This window comes from Macaca fascicularis, chromosome 19 (genome assembly GCF_037993035.2).
Source record: "Macaca fascicularis isolate 582-1 chromosome 19, T2T-MFA8v1.1".
Taxonomy (NCBI): domain Eukaryota; kingdom Metazoa; phylum Chordata; class Mammalia; order Primates; family Cercopithecidae; genus Macaca; species Macaca fascicularis.
In genome coordinates this window covers 41565401-41592882 of record NC_088393.1, presented here as the reverse complement: position 1 = coordinate 41592882, position 27482 = coordinate 41565401, and the positions used below count along the sequence as shown (strand labels likewise).

Below are 27482 nucleotides of genomic sequence, written 5' to 3'. Positions count from 1 at the left end.
ATATACAAACAGCCAATAAGCACATGAAGAGATGCTCAACATCACTAATCACTAGTGATATAGTTTAAATCTGTGTCCCCACCCAAATCTCACGTCGAATAGTAATTCCCAATGTTGGAGGTGGGGCCTGGGAGGAGATGACTGGATCATGTGGTGGGTTTTCCCCTTTGTATTCAATAGGGAGTGGGTTCTCATGAGACCTGGTTGTTTAAAAGTGGGTAGCACCTCCCTCATCTCTCTCGGTCCCGGCTCCTGCCATTTAAGATGCCTGCTCCCCTTTGCCTTCTGCCACAGTAAAAGCTCCCTAAGGTCTCCCCAGAAGCAGATGCTGCCATACTTCCTGTACAGCCAACTGAACCACTTTTGTTTATAAATTACCCAGTTTCAGGTATTTCTTTATAGTAAGGCAAGAATGGACAGTACAACTAGGGAATAATATAACTAGGAAAATGCAAATCAAAACGACAATGAGATACCACTTAATACCCCATTAGGATGGCTAATGTTAAAATAAACAAAACACAGAAAATAAGTGCTGGCCATCGCCAGCCTGGGCAACATGGAGAAACCCCGTCTCTACTAAAAATTAAAAAAAATAGCCAGGCGTGGTCCCAGCTACTTGGGAGGCTGAGGTGGGAGGATCACCTGAGCCTGGGAAGCAGAGGTTGCAGTGAGCCGAGATCACAGTGGGCCACTGAACTCCAGCCTGGGCCACAGAGCGAGACACTGTCTCAAAAACAAAACAAAACAAAACAAAAAGTGTTGGCAAGGACATGGAGAAATTGGAAGCCCTGTGTATTGCTAGTGGGAATACAAAATAGTGCAGCTACTGTGGAAAACAGTAGGTGCTTCCTTAAAAAATTAAACATGGAATTACCACGTGATTCAGCAATTTCTACACATATACGCAAAAGAATTGAAAGCAAGGACGTGAACAGGTATTTCTTCACCCATGTTCACAGAAGCATTATTCATAATAGTCAAAAGGTGGAAACAATCCAAATGTCCATGGAAGATGAATAAACAAATGTGGTATATCCATACAATGGACTATTATTTAGCATTAAAAAGGAAAAAAGGCTGGAAGCAGTGGCTCATACCTGTAATCCTAGCACTTTGGGAGGCTGAGGTAGGAAGATCGCTTGCAGCCAGTTTGAGACTAGCCTGGGCAACATAGCAAGACCCCGTCTCTACAGAAAATTTAAAAATTAGCTTGGTATGATGGTACACATTTGTAGTTCCAGCTACTTGGGAGGCTGAGGCATGAGGATCACTTGAACCCAGGCATATGAGGCTGCAGTGAGCTTGACCGCGCCACTGCACTCCAGCCTGGGTGACAGAGACCCTGTCAATAAATTCTAATAACATGCTCCAACATGGATGAACCTTGGAGACACTCTGCTAAAACACCAGATACTAAAGGACAAATACTGTGTGATTCCATATATATGAGGTGCCTAAAACAGTCAAGTTTTAGGAGACAAAAAGTAGAAGAGAGGTTGTTCACCAGGAGCTGAGAGAAGGGGAAAATGCCGAGTTACTGTTTAATAGGCAAGACTTTCTTTTTTGTTTTTTGTTTTGAGATGAAGTCTTGCTCTGTCGCCCAGGCTGGAGTACTAGTGGCACAATTTTGGTTCACTGTAACCTCTGCCTCCTGGGTTTAAGCAATTATCATGCCTCAGCCTCCCAAGTAGCTGGGACTACAGGTTCATGCCACCACGTTCGGCTAATTTTTGTATTTTTAGCAGAGACAGGGTTTCACCATGTTGGCCAGGCTGGTCTCAAACTTCTGACCTCAGGTGATCCACCCGCTTCAGCCTCCCAAAGTGCTGGGATTACCAGCATGAGCCACCGTGCCTGGCCAAGACTTTCAGTTTGGGATGTTGAAAAGTTCTGGAGATGGATGGTGGTGATGGTTGCACACTGTTAATGTACTTAATGCCACTGAAATGTATACATAAAAATTGTTAAAACTGTAAATTTTATGTTATGCATATTCTACCACAATAAAAAACATGAGTCAAAAATGATACTAAGAAAAATTCCATTGGTCACCTATCTGTGGAGGTGTTAAGGCACCAAGCTATTGTTCTGAAAACTGTTGGGGATGTGGGGGTGAAATCAAGTATTTATACTGCTTTTCCTGTTTATATAGTTTTTTTTCCATTTAGAAAAGAGCTTAATCAAAGAAAACTAGCCCATAAATATAGAAGAAATGCTAGGAAAACTATTATTTTGCAACTCTAATGAAATAGTGTATCTAGTCAATGATTATTAATCACTGTTAAAATGATACGGTGAAACTTGATGGGGAAGTTTATGATGAAGGAATCAGGCATAACACCCGAACCCACTAATTACTTTTATCATCATTAAGGTGGGGAACTAAACATATAATTATATGCCTATCATTGTGACAAAATAGGAAGCACATAGCACCACCCAAAAAATATTTTTGCCTAAAATACTGAATCAAAATCTAATTGAGTCTCTACATCTAGCGAATAACTTATAGGAAACATGAGAGACAGAGAAACTCCAAATTTCACGTGTTTTTTCATAGGTCTTTTCAATTGTATTGTTCATAAGTAACCACTGATCTTATTAGCCTAAGTGAATTAGGATTCTCATAGATCCTTGGGGGCAATTTTTACCAGTTTGGTCCTCCAGTTAGTTGCATTTTTATTCCTTTTTGCCAAACTTTTAATCTCTCTCCTGCATGCAGTTTACAAAGAATTTATACCCAATGGTCCCCGGCACTTCGAATAAAATCAAACTCCTTACTGAGACCCGCACAGCCCTGCCCACCTCTCCAGCCTCATGTTGTGCCTCCTGACCCTCGCTCATCATTCTGCAGTCACACCATTCATCTTCCAGTTCTTCTAGTGCCCCAAGCTCTTTGCACATGCTGCTGCCTCTATCCAGAAATCTCCTGCCTCCCACCTACTCATGATGCTCCTCCCTATCATCCTTTAGCTCTAAAAACAAGTGTTACACCCTCAGAGAAGCCTTCCACAGCCAATCTGTCTAATCTAGGGTCACCTCCCCCCTACAATGCTGTCTTGTCTTCATGACAACTTGCAATCATCTTACCATTTTATTTGCATATGTACACCTTACCACCTGGCACATAAGCTCCTAAAGACAGCAATGGCTTGTTCACAGCTGGATTCTCGCAAGTGTGCTGGCCGACTCTCTGGAAATCTGACATGAATGAGCCATTGTTCCAGTGGCACTGTCGTGCAAACCTGAGAAATTGGCTGCTATAGCAAGCTACCTCTCCACCTGAAAGGTGACTGGCTTGTGGAAACCTGGCAGTGGCTGCAGCATCTGTGACCTTAAGACAGATGATATGAGGGAGAAGGGAGAGATCATAGTCTCCACTTCCAAAGTCAGAGCCAGGTGACAGGATTATCCAGAACTCTCCTCTCACGCTCAGGCTTGATGTAGATGGAGCACACTGGCTATTTCTCTGGGGAGCCTGTCCTTTAACTTTTACAAATCTGTATATAGCACCTTCCACTGTACATATACACACATGTACACACACACACACACACACACACACACTCTTTTCCCCTCCTTTCTACAAACAAATATGTATGTTTGTTCCTTTAAAGTTTCAGGTTTTGCAACTTAATTTACCTTGCCAAAACTGATGATCAAATATATACGGGCTGGGCGCGGGGGCTCACCTCTTAATCCCAGCACTTTGGGAGGCCAAGGCAGGCAGATCACTTGAGGTCAGGAGTGTAAGACCAGCCTGGCCAACATGGTGGAACCCGGTCTCTACCAAAAATACAAAAATTAGCTGGGCGTGGTGGTGCACGCCTGTAATCCCAGCTACTCAGGAGGCTGAGGCAGAACTGCTTGAACCCAGGAAACATAGGTTGCAGTGAGCCAAGATGGCACCACTGCACTCCAGCCTAGACGACAGAGCAAGACTCCATCTCTAAAAAAACAAACAAACAAAAACCAAATATAGATGAACTCTCCAAAGAAGATGTGCCAATAAGCATATGAAAAGACAGTCAACATCATTAACTATCAGGGAAATGCAAATCAAAACCACAATGAGATACCTCTTCACAACCACTAGGATGACGATAATCAGACAATAACAAGTGTTGGCAAAATGTTACAGAATTTGGAATCCTCATATACTGCTCAGGGGAATACAAAATGGTACAGACACGTCGGAAAACACAGTGGCAGTTCCTCAGATAGTTAAACAAAAAATTTTTACATGACCAAGAAATTCTACTCCTAGGTATATATCCAAGAGAAATGAAAAACATACCTACACACCAACATGCATATGAACGTTTCGAGCAATAGTATCATAATACCAAAACCTGAAAACAACTCAAATGTCTATCAATTGACAAATGGATAAACAAAATGTAGTATAACTATACAATGGAATATTATTCAGCCATGAAAAGGAATAAAGTACTGATGCATGGATGAACCTTGAAAACATTATGCTAAGTGAAAGAAGCCAGACCCAAGAGGCCATGTATGGTTCCCTTAATATGAACTGTACCAACTAGGCAAATCCATTGAAACAAAAACTCAATTAATGGTTGCCTAAGGCTGGGGGTGGGGGTGTGGAATGGGGAAAATAAGGGATGACTGCTAATGGGTATATGGTTTATTTGCAGAGTGATGAAAATATTCTAAAATTGGTGATGGTTGCTATGAATACACTAAAAACCACCAATTTATATACTTTAAATGGGTAAACTGTATGGTATGTGAATTATATTTCAATAAAACTGTTACAAAAAATATAAAGATGAATCATTCCTAAACAATTCCCTCTTCTAAGAAAAAAAAAACACAGAAAATGTTCAGTCCTCTCCAATCCACAAAAATGTAAACCCAAATATCTACCCTTGATAATGTGGAGACACTACAGGAAATTCTTTAGGCAGATTAGTGAAGTTATTGTCTATGAAGTTCAAAGCCCAACCATTTCCATGTTTTTAGTCAGTTCAGACTGACTCAAACCATATTTAGAAATGCACTCTAGAAAAATGCTTTGAAGAATTTTATTCTCAACATTCATAAATTTAAAATATCTATCCAGGCAAGAGAAAATGCCTGGAAAATTCAGTGCTTTGCTCGGACCTTCCTTAGAACTCTACTTTTTTAGCTCCCTTTATCTGTTACCACATTACAAAGTGAAGCAACTCTGTAGGTTGCTAACACAAAAAGACGCTAGTGCTGACTCTCCTCATACCTCTCTGGCCATTCTTAGTTGCCCCTTTGAGCTACTCCTCCTCTAACAGACCTTAAGTGTTGTGCCCTCTCTGTTTCTAAGAGCAACATATTCCTTCTGGGAAGATTCCCAAATCCATCTCTCTAGCCCAGATCTTTGTCCTGTGCTCCAGAACCCAAATATTCAACTGCCTAGTGGACAGGTCCCAAAGTCAAAAGTCCAAAACCAAATTTCCCAAGTTTTTCAATATGCCTTCCCAGTCTTGGCAAATGACATCACCATCTGCCTACTTGAACAAGGCAGAAACCTGGGAGTTACCTCTACTCCTCACTCTCCTTCACATCCAATTAATCACAGTCTTATCCTTCCTGCCTTCTTGAGATGGAGTTTCACTCTTGTTTCCCAGACTGGAGTGCAATAGCGAGATCTCGGCTCACTGCAACCTCCGCCTCCCAGGTTCAAGCGATTCTCCTGCCTCAGCCTCCCGAGTAGCTGGGATTACACGCATGCACCACCACGCCTGGCTAATTTTGTACTTTTAGTAGATACAGGGTTTCTCCATATTGGTCAGGCTGGTCTCGAACTCCCGACCCAAGGTGATCCGCCTGCCTCAGCCTCCCAAAGTGCAGGGATTACAGGCGTGAGCCACAGTGCCCGCCCCCTTCCTGCCTTCTTAGTATCTCTCAAGTCCTTTCCCTTCTATCTTCACTGCCGTACCAAGGCTACTGTTTTTACCTACTGGCTGAATTACAGAGGCACCTCCTGAGTGATCTTCCAAATGCCTGGGCTACTCCCCTCCGGATGCTGTGTCTCCAGAGTCAATGTGATCACACCACTCTGTGCTTAAAATCCACTATGGCTCTCCACTATCCTTCCCAATTTTCTTACACCCAACACCACCCACTTCCTACATGTGCCATCTTCCCTCTCGCCACCTGGCCAAACGTTTCATTTCCACTGTCTGGAAAGCTCTCTTGGCTCACTCTCATTCCTCTTGGATGTCTAACTTAGGCATCACTTCTTCTGAGAAACCACTTTGACAGACTGAGCGAGGGGTTCCTCTGCTGCCGTAACACCCTGTTTTTAGCCCCATCTTAACATTAACTCTGCTGTACTGTAACATGCTAGATCACAACTGCCGGTTCGCTCCGGGTTTCCCTGCCACCTCCAACCCCCAGGACCCCTGAGCTCATTCAAAACATCCAAGGGTGCTAAGCACGTTGTAAACATTTAATAGATATTTGTTGAATTATTAGTTCACCCTCAGTATTTATTTAAAGATATTTCTTTACAACGTTCGTGAAGTCACGCTTGCCAACCACAGAGGCAGCAGTTAGATGCTAGAAATAAGGTTCTGTTTAAAATAAATAAATAAGCTAGTGAAGACATGCCACATCCACACAAGTACTCCCCAAAGAAATGGACCAGTCACTAAGTGTCTACGACGTGCCAAGCATTATACTTGGAGCTTTAGATATAAAATAACTTGAAACAGCTGATATTAACTGTGGGTAAGAGCCAGGCACTGTGCTATGCACTTTACATGTTATCAAATTTATTTATTTATTTATTTATTTATTTATTTATTTTCGAGACAGGGTCTTCCTCTGCTGGCCAGGCTGGAGTGCAGTGGCACAATCTCGGCTCACTGCAATCTCCACCTTCTGGGTTCAAGCGACTGACCAGCCTCAGCCTCCCAAGTAACTGGGAGTACAGGCATGCACCACCACGCCTGGCTAATTTTTGTGTTTTTAGTCGAGATGGTTTTCACCATGTTAACCAGGCTGGTCTTGAACTCCTGACCTCAAGTGATCCAACCTCCTTGGCCTCCCAAAGTGCCGGGATTACAGGCATAAGCCATCATACCTGGCCATGTTATCAAATTACGAGGTTATCACAATGACCCCGTAAGGTAGGTGAGGCATCTAACAAGATGAAGTGAGTTCTTCACGTTCTCAACACATGGCTAAGAGAATGGTCACCACACAGCTAGGTCTGGGACATGGCAATCTGCTGCGAGAGATTGAGCTCTCCATCCTCGCACCATCCCACCTCTGTCAAATATCCAGACCACGGCACTCTGTTTACCACTCTTAGGAGATGGTTAAGGCTGTCAGCTTCTTGGAACTGAGGCGAAGTTAAGCTGGAGCAATGAAAAGTGACTTCTCTCAAGGAGATCATGCTCCATATCACTGCTGACGATTCCCAAATTCAACTCTCCAGTCAAGACCTCCCTCTCCAAGGACCAGACCCATGAGGCATCTCCGCAGGGTCTTCAAGTTTTACCTCTTCACGGCCAGGCATGGGGGCTCACGCCTGTAATCCCAGCACTTTGGAAAGCTGAGGTGGGTGGATCACCTGAGGTCAGGAGTTTGAGACAGCCTGACCAAAACCCTGTCTCTACTAAAAATACAAAAATTAGTCAGGCATGGTTGCGGGCGCCTGTAATCCGAGCTACCTGGGAGACAGGCAGGAGAATCACTTGAACCCAGGAGGCAGAGGTTGCAGTGAGCCAAGATTGCATCACTGCACTCCAGCCTGGGCAACAGAGCAAGACTATGTTTCCAAAAAAAAAAAAAGTTTTACCATCACCTTTCCATTTCCCACTCCTCCTGCTACATTTACTGCCTTGCTTGGTCAAAGGCACAACCAACTTTTAACCTAAACCAGATGGTCCCTGTCCTGTTCCCTGACTAGCCTGTCCTTTCAATCCTGCAATCCTGTTCACCATAGTGCCAGTTCTATAGCAACTGCTCCATAAATGTTACCTATTGTTATTATTATAGCCTAAATGCTTCTCATTGCCTCCTTTACCCTTGCACTACTCAGCTTTCAAGGAACTTGACTCCCAGAGCAAGCAAAATCAAGGCATAGAAGCTGACAGAATGCCTTCTATGAGGACAAGAAGCTAGCCTGCCAAAGGCTCAGGCCCTAGCTTTTTTTTTTTTTTTTGAGACTTGCTCTGTGGCCCAGGCTAGAGTACAATGGCATGATCATAGCTCACTGCAGCCTTGACCTCCCAGGCTCAAATGTTCCTCCCACCTCAGCCTCCTAAGTAGCTTAGCTAATTTTTATTTTTTGATTTTTTGTAGAGATGGGGTCTTCCTACATTGCCCAGGCTGGTCTCAAACTCCTGGGCTCAAGCGATCCTTCTGCCTCAGCTCCCAAAGTGCTGGTACTACAGACATGAGCCACCGTGCCCAGCCCCTAGCTCTTTCAATGAAAGTACACAGAAAAAGCCCGGCGCGGTGGCTCACGCCTGTAATCCCAGCACTTTGGAAGGCTGAGGCAGGTGGATCACGAGGTCAGGAGATCGAGATCAGCCTGGCCAACATGGTGAAACCCCGTCTTTACTAAAAAGACGGGTGTGGTATGGTGTGTGGTGTGGTGTGCGTGTATGGCGCACACCTGTAGTCCCAGCTACTAGTTAGCCTGAGGCAGGAGAATCACTTGAACCTGGGAGATAGAGGTTGCAGTCAGCCAAGACTGTGCCACAGCACTCTAGCCTGGGCAACAGAGTGAGACCCCATCTCAAAAAAGAAAAAAAAAAAAGTGCACAGAAGGTATACCTGAATGCTAGCTGAAGCTGATAGAGCACAGTACACTCTAAGTAGCAAACTAACAATTATGAGAATGTCAGATATGGAAGTAGAAACTAACAAATGGCTTCAGTCCCAGGGAACCAAACATTCTCCTTTATTCTATTTTATAAATTAGTAATTCAATTCTTTAACACAGTGGTTCTCAACAAGTGGGGAAAAGTATAATTATGTGTCCCTCTCTGCCCTACCAATACCTGGCAATGTCTGGAGATGCTTTGGTTGTCACACTGGGCAAGTGCTAGTGGGTAGCATCCAGTGGGCAGAGGCCAGAAGTGCTGCTGAACATCCTGTAATGCACAAGACAGCCCCTACAAAGAATTATCCACCCCAAAATGTTAATAGTGCAGCTCTTAAGAATCCCCGATAAACTAATGCTTTGAGCACCTTCCATATTCAAGTTAACTAATGTATAACAAGTTACTTCTTTCTGGGGAGATGATACAAACTTTCTCCATAAATTAAGCTATAACCGGTCCATAAGATAAAAAGAGGCATCATCAAAAAAGAGACTGATAAATGCTAAATAAGTCGTTTAGAAAATAAATGCCATGAGTTCAGATGAAGGAGAGTGCCATTGAGGCTGAGGCCCTCCTCAAAGATATCAGAGAGAAGACTGGGCTCCTCAGTTCACTTCAAGCTGCCAGTCAAGGCCCCCTAGAGAGTAACCAGAATCCACCTTCCCATCCTTACCTGCAACAAGGCCTCTCCCTTCAACTTAACCTTCCCTCAAGCTGCAGAGGCCACAGGGCCACAACATCCCACCCACACTGTTACTGCTGAAAAAGCCCTTACCTCCTCTTCACAAAAGTGCTGTCCTCAAACTAAACAGCAACCCCTATCTCCACCCACAAGGCTGAGGACATGATGTCACTTCAACCCAATCATAAAATCATGTTCCTATGACTCCCAGAGGAAGAAGGTAGTGAAAAGACTAAGGTGGAAAATGCCTTAAATGGCTCAGGCCCTAAGGCCTTGTCCTCTGCCACCTAAAATCACTGCTTAGCAGCAGCCAGCCAGGAGCCGCCTCATTTCCTGTGCAACTGCGGTAAAAATAGGAAGTGGGGGAGGAAGTTCACAAAGCAGAAACAAAAGTAATCACTGCCTAGCTTCCTGAACACAAATCACCGAGCAGGGAGGGTATCATTAAAACATCACAAGAGAAAGGCGGGCATGGAGAGCAAGGCCAGAGGAAAGGAAGTGACACTTTGGGGTGGGGTCCACCAAGCCCAGACTATTTCTGTGCCTGAAACACTGCTCCAAAAGGAAAATTGGACAAAACTGGACCCAAGTATTAATTCCAAGGAATTAATACTAAAGCATGTTCACTTGAAGACATGCAAAAACTGAACTGTTCTAGCAGAGTAAGAAATATCAATGAAAAAGTTTTAAGGAGGCCAAGATTAAACTATTTTTCTAGTCAACAGGTAGCTACTAAAACAAAACAAGGGCCAGGTGTGGTGGCTCACGCTGTAATCCTAACACTTCAGAGGGCCAAGGCAGGAGGATCACTTGGGCCCAGGAGTTCAAGGTTGCAGTGAGCTATGATCATGCCACTGCACTACAGCCTGGGTAACACAGCAAGAGGAAGGAAAGAAGGAAACAAGGAAAGAAGGAAAGGACAGAACAGGACAGGAGAGGAAAGGAAAGGAAAGGACAGAAGGACAGAAGGACGGAAGGAAGGAAGGACGGAAAGACGGAAAGAAAGAAAGAGAAATAAATTTTATTTTATTTTATTTATTTTTTTTGAGACGGAGTCTCGCTCTGTCGCCCAGGCTGGAGTGCAGTGGCCAGATCTCAGCTCACTGCAAGCTCCGCCTCCCGGGTTCACGCCATTCTCCTGCCTCAGCCTCCCGAGTAGCTGGGACCACAGGCGCCGCCACCTCGCCCGGCTAATTTTTTGTGTTTTTAGTAGAGACGGGGTTTCGCCGTGTTAGCCAGGATGGTCTCGATCTCCTGACCTTGTGATCCGCCCGTCTCGGCCTCCCAAAGTGCTGGGATTACAGGCTTGAGCCACCGCGCCCGGCCTGAGAAATAAATTTTAAAAACAAAACAGAGCTACTATATAACTGATTGGTTGACAAAGTCCGAAGCCCAGGTTATCCTATATTGAGCTATGAAAACTCAGGCGGATAGGAAAAAAACTACTGAATAAACCTTCTAATCAGTGTCAGAATCTATCATAAGTAAAATAAGGAGGCTTCTACAACCATCCCCACCCCCCCCCCCGCCAGTGACACAGGTCAACCCTGTGAGGCTCCAGACACCCAGGATGCAGTGGGAAAGGAGACAGATGCACCACCTGCTTGCTACCAGTCTCACGTGGGAACAACCTGCTTCCACGTGGTGATCCATGACCGCCTCTGGTACTGACATTCACTCTGTAACAATCTACCACCACAAACCATGGTGTTCCTCTATGAAGCCAAAGCAACTTATCATTAGCGGTTCTGAAGAGCTTTTATATTTGGTAATCTACAAACAACTGATCATTTCATTTAAGCAGAAGAACAACTTTTCTAACCACAAGGTCAACGGAGCCAAAATTTACTTTCAAAATAACAGAGGTCTTAAAAAAATAGGTCAAATGTGCTAAGTAGTCATATAGATAAAGAACAGGCTTAATTTTGTTTCAATTGAGGGGTGGTTTGTTGTTTTTGCTTTTATTTTTGGTGGGGGAGGAACAGGAAGATCAATGCATAACATTTTTTTAAGCAGTCACTACATTAATAAGGAAAAAAGTAAATGAAACGGGTAGTAATCACCACATATTGAATTTCTTTTTTCTTTCTTTTGTTTTGTTTTGTTTTGTTTTTTGAGACGGAGTCTCGCTCTGTCGCCCAGGCTGGAGTGCAGTGGCTGGATCTCAGCTCACTGCAAGTTCCGCCTCCCGGGTTTACGCCATTCTCCTGCCTCAGCCTCCTGAGTAGCTGGGACTACAGGCGCCCGCCACCATGCCCGGCTAATTTTTTGTATTTTTTTAGTAGAGACGGGGTTTCGCCGTGTTAGCCAGGATGCTCTCGATCTCCTGACCTCGTGATCCGCCCGTCTCGGCCTCCCAAAGTGCTGGGATTACAGGCTTGAGCCACCACGCCCGGCCTGTTTTTTTAAGAGATGGGGTCTCACAGTGTTGCCCAGGCCAGTCTCAAACTCCTGGACTCAACCAATCCTCCCACCTCACCCTCCCAAAGTGCTGGGATTACAAGTGTGAGTCACTATGCCTGGCCTCAATTTCATACAAAGAAAAATAGTGAACATTTAATGAAAAAAAAAAATCCAGTATTACTTGGTCCTGATGAGGACAGACCCAGCTGTCTGTCTGATTTTCTGGCAATAAATTGACTTAACTGTACTCTAAGACTATTGTTTTAGTCTTCTTATGAAGTCAAAAGCTCATTCTCAGAACCTGCTGCCATCAAAACAAAGCAAAACAAAACTAGTATTAGAACTCTTGAAGGAATTCTATTAGAGGAACACTGTGAGCCAAAAAAAATCTTTGTTAAACAGAGACCTTCAAAGAAAGAAGAAACAACAAAAAAAAGGGGCAAATCCCCGCCAAGGAAAGTTTTGTCTACAAACACATACAAACCACCACCCATCACCAAAGGATGAACAAAGCTGGCTCCTAAACTTCCGAAAAAGTTTTTTCAGGTAAAATGAAGGTTTCATCTATTTACTAAAATACTCTTGGACCATTAAAAATTTCTGCATCAAATGTTCCCAAGTACTATGAAAACATGACAACAAATTGTGTTGTTGGTGGAAATTCAAATGTAAATCAGGGAATGAAAATAATTTATTTCTAAGTAAATTTTTTTTTTTTTTTAAATCACAGACTGGACGCAGTGGCTCACACCTGTAATCCCAGCACTTTGGGAGCCTAGGCAGGCGGATCACCAGGTAAGGAAATCGAGACCATCCTGGCTAACACAGTGAAACCCCATCTCTACTAAAAATACAAAAAATTAGCCGGCTGTGGTGGTAGGCGCCTGTAGTCCCAGCTACTCGGGAGGCTGAGGCAGGAGAATGGCATGAACTCAGGAGGCGGAGCTTGCAGTGAGCCAAGATGGTGCCACTGCACTCCCACCTGGGCGACAGAGCAAGACCTATCTCAAAAAAAAAAAAAAAAAGCACAAAGCACCAGGTGCGGTAGCTCACGCCTGTAATCCCAGCACTTTGGGAGGCTGAGGCAGGTGGATCACTTGAGGTCAGGAATTCGAGACCAGCCTGGCCAACATGATGAAACCCCATCTCTACTAAAAATACAAAAATTAGCCAGGCATGGTGGCAGGCACCTGCAATCCCAGCTACTCAGGAGGCTGAGGCAGGAGAATCGCTTGAACCTGGAAGGTGGAGGTTGCAGTGAGCCAAGATCACCCCACTGCACTCCAGCCTGGGCAACAGAGCAAGACTCCGTCTCAAAAAAAAAAAAAAAAATCACAAAGCAATTACATAATTTATTCAAACCTAATTTGTAAAAAAAAAAAAAAAAAAAAAAAAAAAATCTACACCAGTTAGAAACCTGCAGTTTATTTTTGTTACAGTGTGGTACAATGTGAAAAAGCCCAGGTATCCCAAAAAGTTTTCAAAACGTAAAAAATGGTTGGACTACTGAAAACTAATTATGTCCATTAGAAAGTTATTTAAGAAGACTTAAAATTATATTTTTTTGTTTTTGTTTTTACTTATTTTTTTAAAGACAGGGTCTTGGCTGGACGCTGTGGCTCATACCTGTAATCTCAGCACTTTGGGAGGCCAAGGTAGGAAGACTGCTTGAGCTCAGGAGCTCAAGAACAGCCTGGGCAACATAGCAAGACTTTGACTCTACTAAAAGTAAACAAAAAAAATTAGCCCAGTGTGCTGGCATATATCTGTAGTCCCAGTTACTTGGGAGGCTGAGGTAGGAGGATGGTTTGAGCCAGGGAGATTGAGGCTGCAGTGAGACCCTACAGTCTCTTGCTCTGTAGCCAAGGCTAAAGTACCGCAGCTGTGTGATCACGGCTCACTGTAGCCTCGATCTCCCGGGCTTCAGGCAACTTCCTACCTCAGCCTCCCAAGTAGCTGGAACTATAGGCACACACCATCATGCCTGGGTAATTTTTTATTTTTTTTTGCAGAGACGGGGTCTTGCTGTGTTGTTCAGGTTGGTCTTGAACTCCTGGCCTCAAGCGATCCTCCCACCTAAGCCCTTCAAAGTGCTGGGATATAGGCATAAACTACCATGTTTGGCCCAAGAAAACTTAAAAATTCTATACTGCCATTCTTAACAACTTTGCACTATGGAACCTATCCAAAATTAACCTCACATGGGTAAAAAAAAAACAAGTATTTATCCAGAAGCTTATATATTAACAGATAAATCAAACTATAATTTAGAAATTTTTTTTCTTACTATGGAGAGGGATTATATATATAAATTTTAGATAAACTTAAGATTCAAGACCGTTTCTGAGAATTTAAGGCATCCATAAAAAATGTTATCACTAAATTGTAACATCTCTTCCAAGCTGAGAACACTGACTCCAATTCTGCATACCCAGCAAACCTTCCCATCCCTCAAAAAGACTAGAAAGTCGCCTGGCGCAATGGCTCACACCTGTAATTCCAGCACTTTGGGAGGCCGAGGTCAAGAGATCGAGACCATCCTGGCCAACATGGCGAAACCCCATCTCTACTAAAAATACAAAAATTAGCTGGGTGTGGTGGCGGGCGCCTGTAGTCCCAGCTACTCAGGAGCCTGAGGCAGGAGAATCGCTTGAACCCAGGAGGCAGAGGTTGCAGTGAGCCGAGATCATGCCACTGCACTCCAGCCTGGGCGACAGAGCGAGACTCCTCTGTCTCAAAAAAATAAAAATTAAAAAATAAAAACAGAAAATCAGAGTCACAGCCAGGGAGCCCATTCTTCCCTAGAAATATTTCAGCAGGTCAAACATTAAAAAATGAGAAAATTCTAGGTGATTCCTCACCATCCACTCGCTAGGCAGGGAAGACAGCCCCAGGGAGCAGGCCCGCAATGGTTCACCTCCTGGCTGGCTTCCAACTCTGCCACTTATCTGTGCCATAAGCCTTCACATACTCAAACGTTCACCAAGGTTCTACTAAGTGCATAGCACTGCTCCCAGCATCCAGGATGCAGTAGTGAAGAGACAGACATAATGCTTGCTCTCAAGGAGCTTACTGTTAATAAGGGAAAAGGAGAAAATGCTCCTCGCCTTTCAGGTAGATGCTCCAATACAAAGAAACTTCATAGAAACCCCACACTTCCAAAATGCAGTAGTTACGGGTATGGGTATGGGAATCAGACTGATCTAGATGTGAATTCCTGCTCTTAGTAAATATCAGCTGAATAAATGGCACTTACTAACTTTGAGCAAGTCGCCTAACTCTTGTGCCTCAGTACTGCTGAAGATTACATCCATAAAGCACAGCCTCCGCCATACCCTCAGTCTACATAAATGAAAGCTACTGCTCTGAAAGAGGCCCTGGACTAGTAAGAGGGTAGCATTTCATCTTCCACTGCAATTCTTAATTCTGGTCTTCTACTAGTTGAAAACAAACTTCCTCGAACCCCCAAAATCTATTAAGTTAAAACAACTTTCAGAAATAAAACTTACTTTCCTGCAGCTCCGGGCCCAACTCCTAAGTCCAGGCAACAAACTAAAAGAAGTAGTGCCCTGTGCGCTGGAGGGGAAAGAGGTCATGGCTCCTCCCATTTCCCTGCCCACCACTCCCTCCTCTTTCAACCCCAAGCCAGAGGAAAGAACAGAAGGGACACAGTTGAGGAGTGGCATCACCTCGAATTACAAAGTACATTACAAAGTGACTCAAGCACAAGGTTGCAGTGCATTCTCTCCCACCTTGACACCCAGAAGCAGCACATGTCCTTGTGGCTAGTGAGAGGAACCACTTCCGCCTCTTCCTGCCTAGGTCACCAGAACCTGCGGCACCCAAATCTGGGAACCAAGCCAGCTTTCCCCCCCGCCTCTGTTCCCATGCACATACATCCACCTCTGGGACCTGGGGGTGGGGTGAGGGAAGACGCAAGTATTTCCAGGTTTCCTGGCCATAATTAGCATCTAGCTAGTACTTAATCCCAAAATCATTTTTAGTAAGAAAATTATATTTTCTTTCAGGTAGTATCTCGCTCTAATTCCACTTTCAAAAATCTTCCCATTATGATTCTTTGCAACTGTCAGTTTGAAAAAACACTTACCTGACAGTGGCCCAGACACAAGGAACATAATCAAAATGACTGAAAAAAAAAAAGAAAGCAATACTCTATCTAGGCATGAATCCTAAAACAGACTCACAGTTAATGTAGAAGCCTGCGTCAAGAACACTCACTAGCAACACTGGCTATGAGCAATAACCCACGTGCCCTGCATTACGAGGATTGTTAAATACATCACACAGGAACACCTCACAGCCATTCCAAACATCAAGGCAGAGCCACCACACTTCATTGAGTCAAAGATGCCGTCATCTACAAATCATATCATTGTCTCATATATATGCCAAGAAAAACTCTGCCATATAACAATGACATGCCATCACATGACATGTCCCAATTTCAGGCCTCCTCAAAGCTCTTGTCCTGTTTCTGACTCCTCTGCCTGCCTCAGGCTGGCTGGGACACACAACCTTGGAAAAAGTCCCTTTGTGTTATTTTCCCTCTAGAAATTACCCATATTTAACATCCGCCGTTTTGATGAAACCATCTTCGGCCACCTTAGCTCCCAAGGAGCCTTTTCTGACTCCTGCAACCTCTGCCGTCTCTGTCATTAGCTGGTGCTCTCCCTTTCCAAATGAACTGGGAGCATCAGAGACAGAGGCTGGACACATCTTTACACTTACTGTCATGCACAGCACAGGGACAGAGCAACACAGACAACGACATACACATACCTCCTGGGAACTGTTCCAAGGACTTTACAAATATTAACTCAGTAATGCCTCGCTACAACTCCAGGAGGCAGGTATTACTACCTCTCCATTTTCAGAGGAGGTAAACTGAGGTCAAGGCAGGGGCAGGCCTCGAACCCAAGCCGTCTTACACAGTCCTCACTCTTAACCTCTATGCAGCGTTCACTCTACACAACAGCCATGTACATCATAGACATTTATTATAAAAGTTATTGTTAAAATGAAAACATAGGCCGGGTGCAGTGACTCACGCCTGTAATCCCAGCACTTTGGGAGGCTAAGGCGGGTGGATCACTTGAGCTCAGGAGGTCGAGACCAGCCTGGCCAACATGGTGAAACCCCGTCTCTACTAAAAATACAAAAATTAGCCAGGCATGGTGGCGGGCGCCTGTAATCCCAGCGACTCAGGAGGCTGAGACAGGACAATCGCTTCAACCCAGGAGGCGGAGGTTGCAGTGAGCCAAGATTGTACCACTGCACTCCAGCCTAGACAACAGAACAAGACTCTGTCTCAAGAAAAAAAAAAAAGAAAAACAAAGAAAGAAAGAAAATACATATACACAGGGAAAAAAATTCACACCATACAAAATGGTATGCAAAGAAAAAGCTAACTCAGCCTAACAGCCTAGTTTTCTGGGGTCTCATCCCAAAAACCACCACTGTTTCTTTTCTGTCATTCCAGAAATTATTTCTGCACTTATAAACCTATTTCATGTGTATCTCTCTCTCTATCTATCGAGACAGGGAGACATTATTTATTTTATTTATTATTTTTGAGATGGAGTCTCGCTTTGTCACCCAGGCTGGAATGCAGTGGCACGATCTCCACTCATTGCAACCTCCGCCTCCCAGGTTCAAGCAATTCTCCTGCCGCAGCCTCCCGGGCAGCTGGGATTACAGGCACCCACCACCATGCCTGGTTAATTTTTGTATTTCTAGTAGAGATGGGGTTTCACCATGTCGTCAGCCTGGTCTTGAACTCCGGACCTCAGGTGATCTGCCCACCTCAGCCTCCCAAAGTGCTGGGATTACAGGCGTGAGCCACCATGCCTGGCCTATATATATATTTTTAAACAAATAAGCACATATTACTTCAAAAGTGGAGAAATTTGTTTAAAATTAGAAAAGCACAAATGGGCAAATATACATTGTTCTGCACCTTGCTTTTTTCACTGATTATTTCTCTGATCTTGATCTACATCTGCACCTGTGCTGTTTTTATTAAATTCTAAGATGTACATATTTTTACATTTTAACTTCGTGGTTTCTCTTGAAGTCAGAGAATCTTAGTGTGCTTGGACTTCATCAGGAAACAGGATCACGAAAAGCTTTTAAACCTATATAAGACAGTGGGAGTTACCTTGGCAGCCATGTGCAGGCTGAATCAAGAAGCAGAGGCCAGGTGAGGTGGCTCTCGCCTATAATCCCAGCACTTTGGGAGGCCAAGGCGGGCGGATCGCCTGAGGTCAGGAGTTCGAAACCAGCCTAGCCAATACAGTGAAACCCCCATCTCTACTAAAAATATAAAAATTAGCTGGACATGGTGGTGCATACGTGTAATTGCAGCTACTTGGGAGGCCAAGGCAGGAGAATCACTTCAACCCAGGAGGTGGAGGTTGCAATGAGCTGAGATCGTGCCACTGTACTCCAGCCTGGGTGAGAGAGACACTCTGCCTCCAAAAAAAAAAAAAAAGGTAATTCATATTTTGAGGCCAGCGCGGTGGCTCACGCCTGTAATTCCAGCACTTTGAGAGGCCGAGGTGGGTGGATCACGAGGTCAGGAGTTCGAGATCAGCCTGGCCAATATGGTGAAACCCTGTCTCTACTGAAAATACAAAAATAAGCCGGGCATGGTGGCACTCGCCTGTAGTCCCAGTTACTCAGGAAGCTGTGGCAGAAGAATCACTTGAACCCGGGAGGTGGATGTTGCAGTGAGCGGAGAGCCTGCCACTACACTCCAGCCAGGGTGACAGAGCAAGATTCCATCTCAAAAAAAAAAAAAAACAGAGAGACCTGCCAGGTGACATGTGACATGATGCCACACATACCAGAGGTAAGTACCTACATCAAAGGGTTGTTGTGAGGATTGAACAAGGCAATATAGACAAAGCCCTCAGCATCAAACCTCGTTAGCACAGTGAGTCGAAGGACTCAGCACAGGACCTGAAGTGCTGTTAGTGCCCCGTTAGACATTGTTATCAGTTATTTCAAGGACTGGTCCCACTTTCCAATGTCATTTCCCTCTACTGCTTATTCACACCTGTCCAGACTCTACCCTCAATCTCCTGCAGCTCAAACACCTCATGCTTGCTCTCACCTTCACACCTTTGGACGTGTCATGCCCCTGCCCAAGAGTCCTCCCCTCTTGCTGTGGCACTGGACTTACTTTTTCCCACGGTACTCAGCTCAAGAACAGCCTTCTCCAGGAAGTCTCCCGAGAACTGCAGGCTGGATTTCCTGGATGAACAGTTTAGGAGCAGCTTATCTGTCATTACTTCCCAATGTCTATCAGCTTATTCAATGCAACCAGAAGCAAGCAGTTTCATGGGGACTGATTATTTAGGCTATCTAAGCTCAAAGAAGACTGATATATGAACCAGAGGCCAGTTACTAGTTTATAAACACCAACGAGAGCTAATACTCTCATTGAATATTTATCACAGGTGCCAGGGAGTGTGCTCAGAGCCCTCACTGCAACACTAAGAGAAAGGTGCTACTATTATCCCCATTCTACAAATCAGAAAACTGAAAGATTAGCCAGCATCCCAAGACCAGGATCGGATCCAAGCAGCTTAGATGCAGAGCTCTCAACCACTCACATTTTCTCCTTACCAAGAAATCTCCACATGCAGCTATCTTCTACTCAGATGGTACTGAGAGGACAGACGCTAAGCAAAGGAGAGACCCTCGAAGCCAGAGGCAACAACAGGGACACGCCCATCTGTGCATTAGTGCAGATGGCTTTGTGGAGGGAACACTGCACACTGCTCCTCTGGTCAGGGCCCCAGACAGTGCTACACACACACCACTTAATTCCTCTCTTGGACCCGCCACCCCAATTTCCAGACACTGTCCCAATCCTCTCCCAGAAGCACAAGTATTTCTTCTGAGGATACAAAATTAAGTTTAAGCTTTCTGGCTACAAACGCATTCCAAGCATGCCTTCCTGGGGTTATAGCTGGGTCAGTTTGGTTGAATTTAAAGTTTTCCCTGAGATTCTTCAAACTACATTTACAAAATATCTTTCGACTTATATCTTTTCTATAGATAGCTAATATGTGTAACATTTATTCTGATGTCATTCTCAGATGATCATTCATTCCTTCAACAAATACTTCATTTCTAACGCACTGTGTTCTAGGCCCTGGAGATCAAAGCAGTGAACAAGATATGCAAGATCTCTGAAAACTGGGAGAGGTTACTTGGTGTCTCCCCTTCTAGGCGCTTATGATACTTTATGACAATTGCTTATTTGGCATTCTTCCCAGGATGTGCTGTTAGGCTCTGTATTCTGATCTTCCAGTAAAGTAACTGGGCCATACTGTAGGTACTCCACAAATGTGAGCTAACTCAATTCATGACTAAATTCACTGGGTTCCTTTCACATCCAGAGTAGGACCACGTTAATTCTCAAATCCCTTAGGAAAAAGGTACAAAGTCTAAATCAAGGTATAGGCATAGAAAGCAAATGGCAAATACAATCCATATCAAGAAGGAAGATGTGATTCATCAGCTGGTAAGAACCTCAGAGTCAGGAAGGACAGGACACTTTGATAAGTGATATTTATTTACTTACTTATTTATTTTGAGACAGGGTCTCTCTCTGTTGCTTGGGCTGGAGTACAGGGGCAAAATCACAGTTTACTGAATCCTTAACCTCCCAGGCTCAAGCAATCCTCCCGCCTCAGCCTCCCAACTAGCTGGAAAGACAGGCACGGACCACCACACCTAGAAAATTTTGGGGTCTCACTATGTTGCCTAGGCTGATCTCAAGCAATCCTCCCACCTTGGCCTCCCGAAGTTCTGGGATCACAGGCATGAACCCCTGTGCCCAATCTAAAATTCATTTTTTTTTTTTTTTTTTTTTTTGAGACGGAGTCTTGCTCTGTCGCCCAGGCTGGAGTGCAGTGGCCGGATCTCAGCTCACTGCAAGTTCCGCCTCCCGGGTTCGGGCCATTCTCCTGTCTCAGCCTCCTGAGTAGCTGGGACTACAGGCGCCCGCCACCTCGCCCGGCTAGTTTTTTGTATTTTTTAGTAGAGACGGGGTTTCACCGTGTTAGCCAGGATGGTCTGGATCTCCTGACCTAGTGATCCGCCCGCCTCGGCCTCCCAAAGTGCTGGGATTACAGGCTTGAGCCACCGTGCCCGGCCTAAAATTCATTTTTTTAAGAGACGGAGGTCTCACTATGTTGCCCAGGCTGGTCTCCAACTCCTGAGATCAAGTAAAACTCCCACCTTGTCCTTGCAAAGAAATGATATTTTCTTTTTTTTTTTTTTTTTTTTTTTTTTTGAGATGGAGTCTCACTCTGTCGCCCAAGCTGGAGTGCAGCGGTGCGATTGCGGCTCACTGCCTCCCGGGTTCACACCATTCTCCTACCTCAGCCTCCAGAGTAACTGGGACTACAGGGGCCCACCACCACACCCGGCTAATTTTTTTGTAGTTTTTTTAGTAGAGATGTGGTTTCACTGTGTTAGCCAGGATGGACTTGGTCTCCTGACCTCATGATCTGCCCGACTCGCCCTCCCAAAGTGCTGGGATTACAGACATGAGCCACTATGCCTGGCCAGAAGTGATATTTTCTTCACCTGGAGAAAATATGGCCTCAGGAATATGTCCAGGGGTTACTGAGCAGGAGAAAAAGAGCTGACTTGCAGAAAAGTCTGAGTCGAGGGTCACTAAGTGGTGGCAGAGGTGAGGAAATGAGGTAGTTCTCTACCCAGGACTCATATACTGGAAGAGTGGGAAGGAACATGTTTTGGAGGGGAGGGTGAGAGGTACAAAGCTAGGCTTCAGAAAATGCCCCAAGGTATATGTATGAAGAGAAGCAGTAAAGACAAACGAGAAAATACAGTCACAGATTTCAGGAAATGACCACACTAGTTTCAAGTCAAGAAGGCCAATCAAGGCTGGGCATGCTGTCTCACGCCTGTAATCCCAGCACTCTAGGAGGCCGAGAAGGGTGGATCATTTGAGGTCAGGAGTTCAAGACCAGCCTGGCCAACATGGTGAAATCCTATCTCTACTAAAAATACAAAAATTAGCTGGGGGTGGTGACACAGACCTGTAATCCCAGCTAGTCGGGAGGCTGAGGCAGGAGAATCGCTTGAGCCACTGAAGCCAGAGGCTGCAGTGAGCTGAGATCACGCCACTGCACTCCAGCCTGGGCAACAGAGCAAGACTAACAGAGCAAGACTCTGTCTCAAAAAAAAAAAAAAAAGAAAGAAAGAAAAAGAAAAAAGCAGGCCAATCAATGGGAGATTCACGAGAGGAAGAAAGAATAGCTCACCATGCCAAATACCTGAGATCAAAGTCAAGGAAAATGATTAAGCAATGGCCACTGCATGTATCAATTAGGGGACCCTCAAGAGGGCAGTTTCAGTAGAGTTAAAGACATTTCAAGCACAAGCACAACCTGTTGCTGTTTTTCCTTATCCAAACACAACATTCAGGCTCTCTGTGAACTTACACTTCAGAGAAAACGGCAACCTGCTTTTCAATAACTCCAAAACAAATCAATTCCTTATCTAAATCAACATTTTTTTGCCTACCCAGGAAGATCATCATTTTTCACTAAGGACAAAGTCACAGGAGGAAAAAAGAGAGAGTGATTGGCTGGGCGTGGTGGCTAACACCTGTGATCCTAGCTTCGAGGGAGGCTGAGGCAGGAGAATCGCTTGAACCCGGGAGGTGGAGGTTGCAGTGAGCCAAGATTGCACCACTGCACTCCAGCCTGGGGGACTCCAACTCAGAAAAAAAAAAAAAAAAGAGTAGACACCCAACCCATGAGATATCTCAGCCTGCTAGCTTTCAGAAACAATTATTTTCCTACAGACTTGGAAGACCCACTTGACACATGGATCCTGATGTATTAGGCTATAGGTTTTCAACAGAATAAACATTTACTAAAATTTTCACAGAATCATGTGCAATTTGCTTAAAAAAAAAAAAAAGGATGCTTAAAACATGGTCTTCCAAAAATCCGGAGATAATTTTAGATTGAAAAATCTAGGCTTGCCAAGGGAATCTGAGAACTTTTCTATCTTGGTCTCCAATGCTAACCTACGTATTTGTGTGCAAAAATAGAGGAAGATTAGAATCTCAAATGCCAGACTGAAAAGTTGCCACAACAAACCTGAACTCTTCATATGGAGTTTGTTATCCTGTCAGCAAGAAAGCAAATGAAACGGCAATAAACTAAACTTTTTGTTTTAAAGATAAAAAGAAAAAAAAATCTCAAACATGAAATATTCCCTGGACTTGTATTGGAAAATGATTTCTTTCTAAAACAAAATATTGTGAAGATATTGTGAAAAGAAAATACTGTGATTTTTAAAGAAACTTGAAAACATCTAAGCATACACAAAATCTAAATATAAGCTTTGTAAGTAGCCCTTACAAACATATACTTAGAACTTTTGGTCTAAAATATGATAAAATGATAAAGTTTACATATTATTGAATAAATCTGGAACTGACTAGCCATTTAGAAAATATTTCATATTTTAAACCAAGAATGAATTTTAGGTAGACTAAAGGCAAAAAAATAAAACCATGAAATGATGAGAAGCAAACATGAATTTCTTTTTTTTTTTTTTTTTTTTTTTTGAGACGGAGTCTCACTCTGTTGCCCAGGCTGGAGCACAGTGGCATGACCTCAGCTTACTGCAACCTTCACCTCTGGGGCTCAAGCGATTCTCCTGCCTCAGCTTCCCAAGTAGCTGGGACTACAGAAGCGCGCCACCATGCTTGGCTAATTTTTTTTGTATTTTTTTAGTTGAATCCGGGTTTCACTACGTTGGCCAGGCTGGTCTAGAGTGATCTGCCCGCCTCAGCCTCCCAAAGTGCTGGGATTACAGGCATGAACCATCGCGCCAGGCCAGAATTTTTTTTTTATGACAATGAGACAGAAAAATTTTTCAAATATGTCAAAGGAAAATAAACACTTTCTTTTTTTTTTTTTGAGACTTTGAGACGGAGTCTCGCTTTGTCGCCCAGGCTGGAGTGCAGTGGCAGGATCTCGGCTCACTGCAAGCTCCGCCTCCCAGGTTCACGCCATTCTCCTGCCTCGGCCTCCAAGTAGCTGTGACTACAGGCGCGCACCACCACGCCCGGCTAATTTTTTGTATTTTTAGCAGAGATGGGGTTTCACCGTGTTAGCCAGGATGGTCTCGATCTCCTGACCTCGTGATCCGCCCGCCTCGGCCTCCCAAAGTGCTGGGATTACAGGCGTGAGCCACCGCGCCCGGCTATGTATTCTTAAAAATTGAACGTTACGGCCAGACAAGGTGGCTCACGCCTATAATCCCAGCACTTTGGAAGGCCGAGCCGGGCGGATCACTTGAGGTCAGGAGTTCGAGACCAACCTGGTCAACTGGGTGAAACCCTGTCTCTACTAAAAATACAAAAATTAGCAGGGCGTGGTGGTGGGCGCCTGTAATCTCAGCTACTCGGGAGAGTAAAGCAGGATAATCGCTCGAACTCGAGAGGCGGAGGATGCAGTGAATCTAGATGCCGCCACTGCACTCCAGCCTGGGTGACAGAGCGAGACTGTCTCAAAGAACAAAAAAAGTTACCTTTGACCCCATTTGTAAATTTATTCTAAGATGATAATCAGACCAGGTGTAGTATCTCACACTTGTAACCCCGACACTTTGGGAGGCCAAGGCGGGAGGGTCGCTTGAGGCCAGAAGTTTGAGACCAGCCTGGGCAACAGTCTCTTATTAAACAAACAAAAAAAAAGACCGTATCAGATGAATCCTTCCGGCAGAATTATCTTGTGACAAACTGGAAACGATCTCAATGTTCATCAGTGGTTAAATCACATACTGTAAAGTCCATAAAATAAAAATACCTATCTGTATTTATTGATTATCACCAAAATGTTAGCAGTGGTTGTCACTGAATGGTAGACCGGCAGATGATTGTCATTTTCTCCCTTAGACTTTTTGTGTCGTCTTGAGTGTTTTGCCAGGAGAGGAGAATGAACTGCTTTTATAATGGGGATGAGGGAGCAGAACAAGCTATTTTCAAACTGGAGGCCCCCGAAGCTGAGTCTTTCTCTGGAAAATTTCTGAAAAGTCTAAACAAAATTCTTATCATGCCAACCAGGCATGCTCCTTTCCTCGCACCGTGCGGCGCAGGAAGACACACCCCTGACTCTGCGCTCGCCCCTTGGGCTCGGGTCCTCCACGCTCAGCCCCGGCCCTCCCGGTCCCCGCGGACCCTCCCTCGGGCCCAATGCGCCCGCGGGCTCCGCAGGGCCGGAAAAGCGCGTTCCTTGGCAGCCTGGCGCCGCCGGGAAGGTGCGCGCAACCAGCCCGGCAGCCCCGGGGTGGCGTGAGGGCCGCCTCCCCCGCCAGCCCCAGCGGACCCCAGCCGTCAACAGGCCGCCCTCCCTCCGCGGGCTTCCGGGAACGGGTCCCGGCGCCAGCGCGACCTGCCGGGCCCCGGCGACCCAAGGGAGCGCCCCCTTCCCCTGCCTGACGGGCGCCGACCCGCCCCTGCGGTGCCGCTGCCGCCAAGTCACTGCCGCGCCCCCAGGTCCCGGGTTCGCACCAGGAGGCCCCTCCGGGCTTCCGTCGGCCCGGCCAGCGCCCGCAAAGCCCGGCGTCCTCCACAGCGGGCGGGCAAGGGGCGGGAGCCCACGTCCCCGCGCCCTGCGGCCCCGAGCGGAGCGGCGCCCCGCGAGCCCGTCTCGCCGTCAGCCCTGGCTGCGGCCCGCGGCCCAGCTGCCCACCGCCCACCGCCCGACCCCGCCCGCGAGCCCCCGCCTGCGCCCGCCGCGCCCGCCGCGCCCGCTCCTCACCTGCGACGCGCCCCGGCCCCCAGCGCACCGCCTTGGACCGGCTGTGTACACCGGAAGTGACGTATCCGGTCCGGCCCCGCCCCCGCCTCTGGCGGACCCGGGGCGGCTGCGGATCCCGCGCTTGGAGCAGGCTCTGCCCTCGCACTGGCGGGGAGGGAGCGCCGCGGAGCCTCCTCTCCTGGGACCCAGGACCCCCAAGCGGGACGGCCGGGGCGGAGGTGGAGGACCGGCGGCCAGAGCCGGAGGTCCACGCAGATCCTCCACCATGGCTTGGTCCCCAGGCGGGAGGGGTCGTCTGCGTCCTCCTGAATTTATTACTGAAATTGATTACTGGCGCATGGAGTGTTTCCTAGATGCCAGGCCCCGACGGGCACTGCAGGAAACGGTAGTGCTCTCTCCCTCATAAGTTTATTCCTTAGTGGTAAACACACAATACCATTGTCACAAATCCGGGTGATAATATAGTACCAATGGTGACAAGTGGTAGGAGGGGAAAGAGTAAGAGGGAGGGAGTACCCTGACCTAGTAGGGGAGACTGAGCCGGAATTCCCCCAGGGAAAGAGCAGGAGCTGAGGTCCTAAGGGGTAGAAGGGAGAAAAAAAAAACTGGAGAAAGGAGGAAAACACGTTACGCAGAAGAAACAGCAAATGTCTTCCAGTTTTCTGGGGTTTGTTTGTTTGAGAGGGAGTCTTGCTCTGTCGCCCAGGCTGCAGTGCAGTGACGTGATCTTGGCTCACTGCAAGCTGCACCTCCCGGGTTCAAGTGATTCTCCTGCCTGAGCCTCTCAAGTAGCTGCGATTACAAGCGTGCGCCACCAAGCCCGGCTAATTTTTGTGTTTTTAGTAGAGATGGGATTTCGCCTGTTGGCCAGGCTGGTCTCAAACTCCTGACCTCAGGTGTTCCGCCCGCCTCGGCCTCCCAAAGTGCTGGGATTAGAGGCTTGAGCCACGGAGCCCCGCCCAGTTTTGTGTTCTAATAATAAATCAGGGTGGTGAGAAGTCAGGTCTTACTTGACAGCGTCGCAAAACTAATGAGTTTTAAGCAAGAGGTGATTTGTCCATACTTGAGAGTATAAAGGGGTTACTCTAGCTGCAGTGTGGAGAAGGAAGGACTAGGAAGGGGAGGCAAGAGTGGATATAAATGTGTACACCCATGTTCATATTAGAAGATGGAGGCAACCCATTGTCCATCCACGGGTGAATGGGTACACAAAATGTGGTATAAACATAACGATAGAATATTATTCAGTGTTGAAGGAGGCCGGGCGCGGTGGCTCACGCCTGTAATCTCAGCACTTTGGGAGGCCAAGGCAGGCGGATCACCTGAGGTCAGGAGTTCGAGACCAGCCTGACCAACATGGTGAAACCCCATCTCTACTAAAAATACAAAATCAGCCAGGCGTGGTGGCGCATGCCTGTAATCCCAGCTACAGTCCAAATAGATGAGCTTTGAAGACATTATGCCAAAAGAAATAAACCAGTCACAAAGACAAATATCATATGATTCCACTTTCATAAGGTACCTAGAGTCGTCAAAAACATAGAGACAGGGGCCAGGTGTGGTGGCTCATGCCTGTAATCCCAGCACTATGGGAGGCTGAGGCATGAGGATCACCTGAGGTCAGGAGCTCCAGACCAGCCTGGCCAACATGGTGAAATCTCATCTGTACTAAAAATACAAAAAGTCAGCCAGGTGTGGTGGTAGAGGCCT

General features: G+C 45.8%; 1 protein-coding gene across 6 annotated transcripts in view; it reads right to left on the bottom strand.

Annotated features, from left to right (window-relative positions):
• GARRE1 (granule associated Rac and RHOG effector 1) overlaps positions 1-25833 on the bottom strand; it is a 99724-nt gene extending 73891 nt beyond the window's left edge. For 3 of the 6 annotated variants that reach the window (XM_065536421.1, XM_074023106.1, XM_065536424.1), the window contains exon 1: positions 25773-25833. The gene's annotated coding sequence lies outside the window, so the exon portion shown is untranslated. Of the gene's footprint in view, positions 1-9516; positions 9650-15437; positions 15491-25772 lie in introns of those variants that run through there. The other 3 variants (XM_015440945.3, XM_045380928.2, XM_065536422.1) reach the window with 3 other exon arrangements.
• Between the last annotated feature and the right edge of the window lie 1649 nt (positions 25834-27482).